Below are 9,879 nucleotides of genomic sequence, written 5' to 3' on the forward strand. Positions count from 1 at the left end.
GTCAGTTGATTAAGTCGAGCTGTGTGTGACCTTGACTGCTGCTCTCCGCTGACATACATCATCCTGCAGTCAATTACGTTTTTTTGTTTTTTCCATGTTTCCAACACGGACATTCAACAGATATCACTGCTTTGTTTTTCTTTGAAAGCTCCTCTCCTGAGTAATTCACCCATAATCCTCTCTGTTTCATCCTATTGGGTCAAGAAGCTCTGTGATGGCGTCATGTGTGATTGCATCTGCACCAGGGTCACCTTGCGCTTCAATAAAAACAGGCCGTGGCGTTCGTCTCCTCGCTCTCACGCCATCTTCTTCGTTTTTTGTTTTCTTCCAAAGGGATGTTGAGTGGAAGCTGATGAGAATAATCTACATGCCGGAGAGAGAAAGACAGAGACGGGAAAAGAGGGTGAAGACGGCGCGGCAAAACTTTGAGACGGGAGGTGATGATGCAAGGCCGAGGCAAGACGCCTAATACCCCCGGCTAACGATCCAGCAACTGGAATGCAAACCCTCGGTGAGTTCAGGTGGCGAGGTTTTGGTTGGAGGAGGTGGCGGGGGTTTTTTCTTTTTCTTTTTTTCTTTTTCGGATGGGGGTGGTGGGTGTCACTCTGCTTGGAGGCCTTTGACGTTGTTGTCACTTCCTCTTCCTGCAGAAATATCTCCGAGGCAAAGAGCGATGATCAAGGAAAGAGACTTTAAGATGCAGACACGACGCCTCTGTACTGAGAAAAGCACGTCTTTTACTCTGAGAGAAATCAAAAAAAAATATGCAAAGTTATGTACATCTCAACTAAGCAGCTAGTCAAAATTTTTCATTCTAAAACCTTGCTTCCTTTTATTTTGTCAGAAAATCAGGTCCAATCAAATCTTATTTTCTTAAACCTTGTGCAGTGATTTGTCTTTTTTTTGACTTGTTTCACTCAGAGAAGATGAAACTGCACAGGGGAAGGAATTATCTCAGCACACTGACTCATGTTTTCTGCACTGGAGGACATCTTACTCTCCGACACGCACCGCAGGTCTGTAGAGACTCGCTCCTTCAGTGACAAACACAGAGCCACTGCTTGTGAACATATAGTAGTTACAATAAGTTGTTTTTAAATCACTTCTTAATCCTAATGTTATTTTCAAAACTTGCACACGCAGGCTACAGTAGCTGTTCGATGACTGGCACTACACACAAATCAATCAGCACAGTAATCACTGTCACTGCTTGGAGGTCAAGCTCACGCTCCCGCTCCAAATCTGCGTCTAAGTGAGTAATTGATCGTCTGGCACACGATTACAATCCTCATCATCAATTTCTTCAGGCATCAAAACTCTCCAAAGTCCCAAAAGTGCTGCTGTGCAGTGAAGCCACCGGGGGAGGGAATCACGATATCGACGCTATCACGATGCAGCGATTCTGCCATACTCCACACGTTGCATGACGATCGTCTATGACGCATCACGATATCTGTGTAAGTGAGGAGGGAAAATAAAAAAGGCAACAAGCAGGTTTCATGTATTTATTCACTGCACTGCTGTTTCAGTTTCACAGAATTTGAACTGAACTGAGATGAAACTGTAAAAAAAGTGCATAAAGTCTTAGCTTAGTGCCTCTCTTTAATACACACACACACACACACACACACACACACACACACAATGACAGTAACTTGTGCGTGTCCATGTGTGCCATCGCTCAGATGTAAAACAGCCATAAACTTGCAAAAGGCCAAACTGCCAGAAAGCAGAAAAGTTCTGGAGTCTAAAGACTTAAAATTAAAGGAATGTAAAAACTCACTCGCAGACTCGCAGACTCAGTCACCCTCCAGCTGTAATTGAGATGACAGAAAAATACCCAGTGTGTGTGTGTGTGTGTGTGTGTGTGTACGTTCAGTCTCACCGGCAGCAGAACGCTGACCCGTCCACTCGTCATATTGATAACAATATTTGGCGCAGCCCTCAAACCCACCACACAACATTAACAAACGTCTTCCTCTTTGGGTGAGAATAAACCCAGATGATATCAGCCATCCATTTTTCTTCTGGATCTTCCAGCAGCGTGTTTCCCCGGCGTTTTGAGACGGGTAATCCCTCCAGCGAGTTCTAGGTCGTCTACCCCCGGGGTCGTCTCCCAGTTGGGCATTCCCGGAAAAACCTCCACAGGAAGGCGCCCAGGAGGCGTCCTAATCAGATGCAAGAACAACCTCAACTGGCTCTTTTCCACATGAAGGAGCAGCGGCTCCTCACCCTGTCTCCAAGGCTGAGCCCAGACACCCATGGGGCAACACCTCACCCCGAAACCACCCTGCCCCAACCAACATCATCTGCGTAAAGCAGAGATGCAATTCCACGGTTCCCTAAGTCGGACACGCTACTAACCTCAGCTCGGGCCTTTCTGTGTGGAGTCTGCACGTTCTCCTTGTGCCTGCGTGGTGCTCCAGGTGCTGCAGGTGCTGCAGGTGCTGCAGGTGCTCCAGGTGCTCCAGGTGCTGCAGGTGCTGCAGGTGCTGCAGGTGCTCCAGGTGCTGCAGGTGCTGCAGGTGCTGCAGGTGCTCCAGGTGCTGCAGGTGCTGCAGGTGCTCCCACAATCCAAAAACATGCAGGTTAATTGGCGACTCTAAAATGCCCGTAGGTGTGGATGGTTGTTTGTCTCTATATGTCAGGCCTGTGATAGACTGGCGACCTGTCCAGGCTGAACCCCGCCCTTGTCACCCTGTACGGATGAGCTGTATGGATAATGAATGAATGTTGACACAGCGGCGCCGTTCGATAGCAGAGAGTAACGACGAGTTTATTTTTCAGCTCCTGCGTCTCCTGCTCAGTGCATTTCTTGGTCGCAGCTGTTTGAAGAAACAACAACACATTTCTGAGAACCTTATCTAAAGCGTTGATTTATAGAATGGGTTTTGTAAAGAAAAATTAACATCTGCCATTTGTCAGTGAAGAAAATCTGCCTCCAATCTCTTGTTTTTAAAGGAGGATTTTTTTTTTCTCCAGGTTACAGCTCCGTCTGCTTTTCTACTGGTGTTAAATTATAGCCCAGCTCCGCCGTACCTGGCCTCCACTTCTCCCTCTCAGCACACAATGAACACATAAAAACACGGGCGAGCTTTTCTTTTTATCTCCTGACACTTCAAAGGGAATCCATGCAAAATTTAACATGCCTGCTTTACCGCCAGTGTGGCTCATAGATCCGTCCTCTCCGCATCAGACGGAAGGCGTCTCGCTAGGGAGAGGTGGGCGGTAGGTGGAGGTGAGACGGGGGGGGGGGGGGGGTGACAGGTGGCTCCGCTGTACAGTCAAAACCAAACGACAGAGACTTCTTACTCTGTGGTTCCTTCAGCCGAGAGAGGCTTGACAGGAAGCTTTGGGGAAGTCAGTGCACGAACACACCAGGTGTATCATCTTTACCAGGAAAAAGATCACAAAACATTCATTTCAACTGCAAAAGTCTCGCCAGAAAATGTTTTTTTTACATAGTATAAAGCTGCAACTGTGGATTGTAGAAGTGGGCATGTTTTTTTCCTTTTTTTCTGTGTCAACAGAGACTTTTAACAGCTACAACAGCAGTTCTCCACCTTCTTTTGAGCGCTAGATCTCTTTTAATGACCCGACATGCCTCGAGGACCCCCCCCCCCCCCCCCCCCCTACAGACATCCTGAGCTCCTGTGGTTTGTGACTTCACCTGCACATGAAAAGAACACGTACAAAGTCATGTGGCCTGTGTAGGAGCTGAGCAGCCGACAGACAATCAGTCGTGGCTCTTTTCACTTTTAGCTATGAAACAATGGAAGGGTCCAGAGGAAAACACAAAAAGCACCAGACTGAGGAAATGATTGCTCTTAATGTGAAGGCAAGAAAAGAAAGAGAAAAAGAGAGACACTTCAGTGACAGGCTGTAAAGTTAACTAACGCTCACGGATAAAAGAGTCAACATATAAACGTGGGAATCGAACACCGTCATGTTCCTGTGTTTTGTTGAGCCGTCCATCCACTACAACCTCCTCCTGACGTCGACTTTGTCTCTCTTCGTACCGCGTCACCGACACTTTGTTCCTGTCGTAATTACTACGACCGCTAGATGTCGCCTAGCAACAAAACGTCATAATAAACCTAAATGGATTCTAGACACGCATCAAGCGTCTTGTGTAACCAAACACTGATGTTAACTGTTGATTTAATTTATAACAGTCAGTACAAACATCTCCCGTGGACCCCTGCTTTACCTGTATGAGAAACAGTGAGAGGTCAGAGGTCAGGATGTGTGAACTGAGAGAGCGAGCGATCTGCATGATTCACCATTATTTATATGGATGATTTCAAATTTTTAAACTGACTTATTAATCTTTTCACCAGTACCAATCAACCTGCTTCAGTAATTATACGTCTTTATCTCTGAGCCGTCGCGGTGAAGTATTCGTATTGCTTTTTGAAATCCTTCCAGAAGGGAACAAATTTTCTGCAGGAGTGAACAGAGCTGCAGCAGCAGTTGGTCTTAATTTACTCAGAATACACAGTGAACAAATCCTAGTGAAGGCGGTGTGGAAGAAGACAGGTCAGCACAGATGATGTGTATCTGCTTGTTAGGCCGGTTTTAGTCTCAGTCTGCCCGTGTGAAGCAGCAGCGGGTCAGGAGTCGCTGCTCGCCGAGCTTCAGAGAGGAGAACTGAGTGACCTCCGAGGTTGTGGCGATGCCGTCTAATCTCACATCACAGCCCGCTGAAGGACGCCGGAGCTAATGGAGTCTCAGTGAAGCCGTGAGGAGGAGGACGAGGTGGAGCGCGCAGAGGGCCGGAGGTGGAGCGGCGAGCGCCAAACGGCTGCACCCGCCAACCGGCTCCAGCGCCACACACACACACACACACACACACTCAGATGATTCAACAGGTTGAGGCCTGCGGGTCGTCACACTGAGCGGGGTCGTACATGAACAGGTGCCTGCTCCTGCTCTAATCTAAAGGCTGCTAGAGACACTTATCAAGTCGGTGAGTCAGTTTCATATTCAGCCTTTAAAACCTCTTTCTTTTCTTTTTCTTCAAACTAAAAGATCAGTAAGTTTCTGAAGGTTTGTGTGTCTATTTTTAAGGTTTCTCTGATGCCAAACGGTTTATTTTTTTAGCCTTTTTTATTGAAGGCTACAGTGAGTCGCTATAGGAAATTACCTGAGTATTCAATCTAATCTTCTAGATACAATTCTACAAAAGAATAATAATAATAATAATTTTCATGCCTGTTCAAACATTTCTTCCTCTCTTTGAGGTGCGGTCAGTCTGGGGGAGACAGAAAGTTTAAATCTCCAGCTGACATCAGGCTCCATGATCTCCTCAAGAAAGATGTCCCGAGCTTTTAGGAATTATGGTGCGTTCACATGCGCGTGAAAAACTCACCGCCAACTTGCGCTGTCAGCAGAGTTCGGGGTTCAGACCCTCTGGCCTTCTACCTCCACGCTTTGGTGGTCACGCCACCACCAGGTGCTGGGAAAGAGCTGGCGGGGGTTTTGTGTTTTTATTCCCTTCAGGTGCTGTGGCAGGAGACCAGGACTCATTTGGAAGTCCACTTGGTAAAATTGTGAAAACGGCTATTAATGTTTGTTTAGTTTTTTTGTTGTTGTTTTTTGAGCCGCTTCATGCCAAAGAAAAAGAAATAAATAACCGGATAACACTTGACCCTGACGTGTAAATTCACTGAACGTAACACATGAACACTCAGCTCCTCCATTGTGTGTCAGCGTATTGACGCGCACTGGTGAAATAAAAAAAACAAAAGATTCAGAAACCAAAAATTGACTGAGCAACTGTCAACAGGTAAACCTCTCCCCTGCAGCTTTTTCATATTCATAACCTCAGACAAGCCTCTGCTGAAAACAACGATTAGAGATAATAAATTCATTCAAGATAAAAAAATATTGAGCTGCTCTGTACATCAGACCTGTTGTTTTCTCCCTGTCAGGCTGTTGAGAGTCTCTACGAGCTGAATTTCATCCCTCCGCTTGTTTACTTTATTACCTTGTTGCAAGTTTTTGAACAGCACTCCAAGCGATGGCTTGTCAATTATGCATATTGCATATTAATACTTAATTTTATTTGATTTGCCTTTCCTTTGCTGTTAATCCATGCACAAACAAGCCATGGATCCTTCAGTGCGGAAGAAGAGCTCCAGTTCCACCGTCTATAGGAAACTGAAATTTCCCCCAAAACCACTAACTCTGAGTAATTAACTCCTTCCTTCACGCTTGGCAGACAGGGGTTTTTCTTTTAATGATTTGATTCACTGATCCTTTAAATTTAGCCCCGCAGGAAGAGATGCAAATACCGCTCAGTCTTCATTTATTGTCTTTGTGGCCTTTTATGCTGCATATTGTATCAGGCAATAAAAGCCTCATTGAATTTATGAAACGCAGGAGCCAAACAAGCCTAAAGGGGCCGACTTGGTCACTTCGCTAATGTTTTCCAGCAGCGAGCGAGTCCAGATGACTTCCTGTTGTCTGACACGTGCGTTCATCAAACCGGCGTGTGCGTTTGACGCAGCATGTCGATGTCAAGATTGAGCTTCAAAAAGGACGACGTCTGATTTTAAATCAATTAGTCAAACATGACGGGGTGACAGAGGACGTATGACGTGTGTGTGAGCGCTTTGGCACGAATGAGGGAGATTACACCTGGAAACACCGACACTGATCTGCTGATCGATATCCATTCAAAACACACTGTCACCTAAGCTGCAGATAAGACATCAAACGCATAGGTCCCCTTCCTCCGCCTCGGTTTATCGCGGCAGTGATGGAGGCGGCGTTTATCCTCTGCAGCTGATGGTTGTCATCCATCAGATAAGGCTGAGTATGAATATGGATGTGGAGCATTTGACTGCGGCTACATTTACATGTGGAAGTCAACTGCACTCGTTAATGTGAAGCGAGAGGATTCGCTCTAGGTCCTACAGCAGAGCTGCTCTGAGGGATGGAAATGAAGCAGGAAGTCAATGATGTCAAATTAAAAGCATCACAGCTCATTAAGTATGAGAATTTTATTTATTTTTTAAAGAAAATGAATCCAACATCTAGAGTTCTGCACGTCAGTCTAGTTTAAAGGTGCTATATGTACGTTTTCTCAGAAGGTGCTGGTGACAGTCGCTTGCACAGAGCTTCAGTGTTAGAGGTTAGAATTCGTGTGAAGATGGCACACACACACACGCACACACACACACGCACACACACACACACACACACACACACACACACACACACATCTGTATATAGTACAGTTCATTAGAGTCATCTGCTGAATGATAAATACCTGCTGGACTATTTAATGTTGCATGAGAGTGAATGTTTCTGCTTCAGCTTTTACTAACTGTTGATATGGTAACGTTGGATTAATAATTAATTAAATTATAACCAAACTCATAGTATATTTTGTAAATAATAATAATATTGATGAGTATATGAATCGGTGAATTACCTATCCTTTCCCCAAGGACCTTCAATTCATTTATTAATTAAAGTTAATATTTAATATTAATATAGCTAATCTTTTTTGATATCTGATAGCAAACAGTTGATAAGATGTTGCACCTACAAATGCCCAACACAACATTAGACCTTTTTACTTCCTTTTCTTTGATTCGTCTTCTTTTTCCTTTTCTTTTGTCTCAGACTATTTTCTCTTTTGTTCCCTTCCTTTGTTCTGTGTTGTACGATCTATAAACCCTCAGAGTCTAACTCTAACGCCGTACTACTGACATTGACTGAAGGATATTTTACTTATATTTATTTTCTTTCACTCAAGTAAACTTATATGAAGAGGATTCAGGATCGTTTCTACCATTGTTTTTACATGAAGCCATGTTTTCCACTGAGGGATGTCAGGGGGAGAAGAAAAAAAAACTAGGTTACAGTTTTTCAGGAGGGATGCATGTGTGTGTTGCAAGGGTGTGTGTGTGTGTGTGTGTGTGTGTGTGTGTGTGTGCAGCACTATCCTACTTTACCTCCTCTAATTGCAATTACCAGCGGTGGCCCGGGCTATTATCATTTTGACAGTTTACAGAAGTTTCTTTATTAAAGAGCTGAAAGCGTCTAAGTGGGTTAGGTGTCTTGAGCTTTTACGTTGGCGCTCTTGACAGACTCCTTCTTCCTGCTCCTTAATTGCTTGCACCTCAGCAGGTCGGAGGCAAGACGCTCACGTTTCCCCCTGCCGCTGTCCCACCGAGGACTAATCTGGTTCCAGTTAATAAAGCTCAAAAAAAAAAAAGAAAACCCAAATCCGACAAAAATGAACTCCCGTCACGGGAGGAGGGCGACATATGGAAGCCAAGACGGGCTGTCGTGATTCGAATCATTTAAGAAATGGAATAACCACGACTAAATATATTAAAATATTTACCTTGCAACTAAAACCAGTCAAAGACTATTTCAGAAACTCTAGCAGCTATTTATCATTGTAAGCTTTCAGAAATAAATGATGGTTACTGCATGGACCGCAGTGCTGCCAAACAAAGCCAATGCAGATTATGCATAAATATATATATATATATATAAATATATAATTCCCGAGCACAAACAGGATAACACGTCCAGAAATGTGAATTCAGTTTAGTCTGAGTCATCCTCTCCTCCGGGTGAGTGTTTGAGCTGGTGTGTTCCTGTTTGAAAGGGAATGAAAGTAATGAATGGGAAGCCTTTAACACACCCACCTGTAATGTATGGTAATGTCTCCACAGGTGCACCAGGCGAGTGCATTAGGCCACGCCCCCGACACACGTTAGGTACAAGGTCAAGGTACATTTCACAGTTAGGGTTTTATAGGCATTAAGTTGCCTATAAAAATTTAATTATCGTGGCCTTTCTTTTCTTCCGTAGAGGTGAAACTTTCCAGCAGCTGGCGCTTTTCCATGATTGACACGTTGCCGTGGAAGCCGGCCGCCACGTTCTTCCTGCAAATACCTGCCGATGAAGGGGGCGGGTCACACCCTCTCTAGCAAGCATTTTGAAGGAACATGGTGTGCGTGCACATCTGTTGTTTCCCGCCTGTGTGTGTGTGTGTGTGTGTGTGTGTGTGTGTGTGTGTGCGCGTGCTCGTGCACGTCCTCAGGGGTCAGCGGTGGTTTATGGAATAATCTGTAAGACATAAATTAATTGTCAAAGCTGTCAGTGGCTGAAGCGGCAGCTCTCAGAGAGGCAGCTCTGGAAAAAGATTTGAAAGATGATTTGAATATTTCTCTCTCGTTCCCCCAGTGTCACATTTGATTTGACAGGCCTTAATGGCTGCCGACATTGGAAATTCACTAGCGCTGGAATTAATGTTGGAATGGAAATCTCCTCTGCTGCTTTGCTTTTTCTTTTTTTTTTCATCTTATAAAAGGGGATCAAGAACTTTTGCCTTGTTAATACTTTCTTTTGTGCCTTTGATATTTTGTGAAGCTTCAGCGCCAGATGCTGTAAATTTCTACAACCAAGAGAAGAAGAAAAAAGAGGGAGGGCGTGTGTGTGTGTGTGTGTGTGTGTGTGTGTGTGTGTGTGTGTGTGTAGTATGGGTATGTATGTGTTTGTGAGTGAGTGTCAGCCGATTACACATGCCTGTGTTTCACATTCATAATCTCCACCTGTGGAGAAGAAGCCTCTTACTCACCTTGCCTCCATTTTTAATCTTGTGCAGTTTCTCATAATTAATGCAGCAGCTCTGTAGATCCACAGGTATCAGCCTGAAGCTACTGGTCCAGTCTCCTGCAACACACACACACACACACACACACACACACACACACACACACACACACACAAGCACTTCCATACTGTGCTGTCCACAACAACACAACACACACCCAGTGGTACAAATAAACATTTTAAAAATGTACATGTTAAGCATTGCACTTCAGTAAATCTCTGAGCTGCTTGTACTTT

The 9,879-nt window shown here is 44.7% G+C and overlaps 1 long non-coding RNA gene across 1 annotated transcript; it reads left to right on the forward strand.

The window, feature by feature from the left end:
- The first annotated feature begins 362 nt into the window (after positions 1–362).
- Positions 363–1,760, forward strand: LOC130173929 (uncharacterized). Its single transcript, XR_008828521.1, has 3 exons — positions 363–511; positions 651–1,016; positions 1,144–1,760. It is a non-coding gene; the product is annotated as an uncharacterized LOC130173929 (long non-coding RNA).
- Positions 1,761–9,879: the final 8,119 nt, after the last annotated feature.

Source organism: Seriola aureovittata, chromosome 8 (assembly GCF_021018895.1).
Source record: "Seriola aureovittata isolate HTS-2021-v1 ecotype China chromosome 8, ASM2101889v1, whole genome shotgun sequence".
Taxonomy (NCBI): Eukaryota; Metazoa; Chordata; class Actinopteri; order Carangiformes; family Carangidae; genus Seriola; species Seriola aureovittata.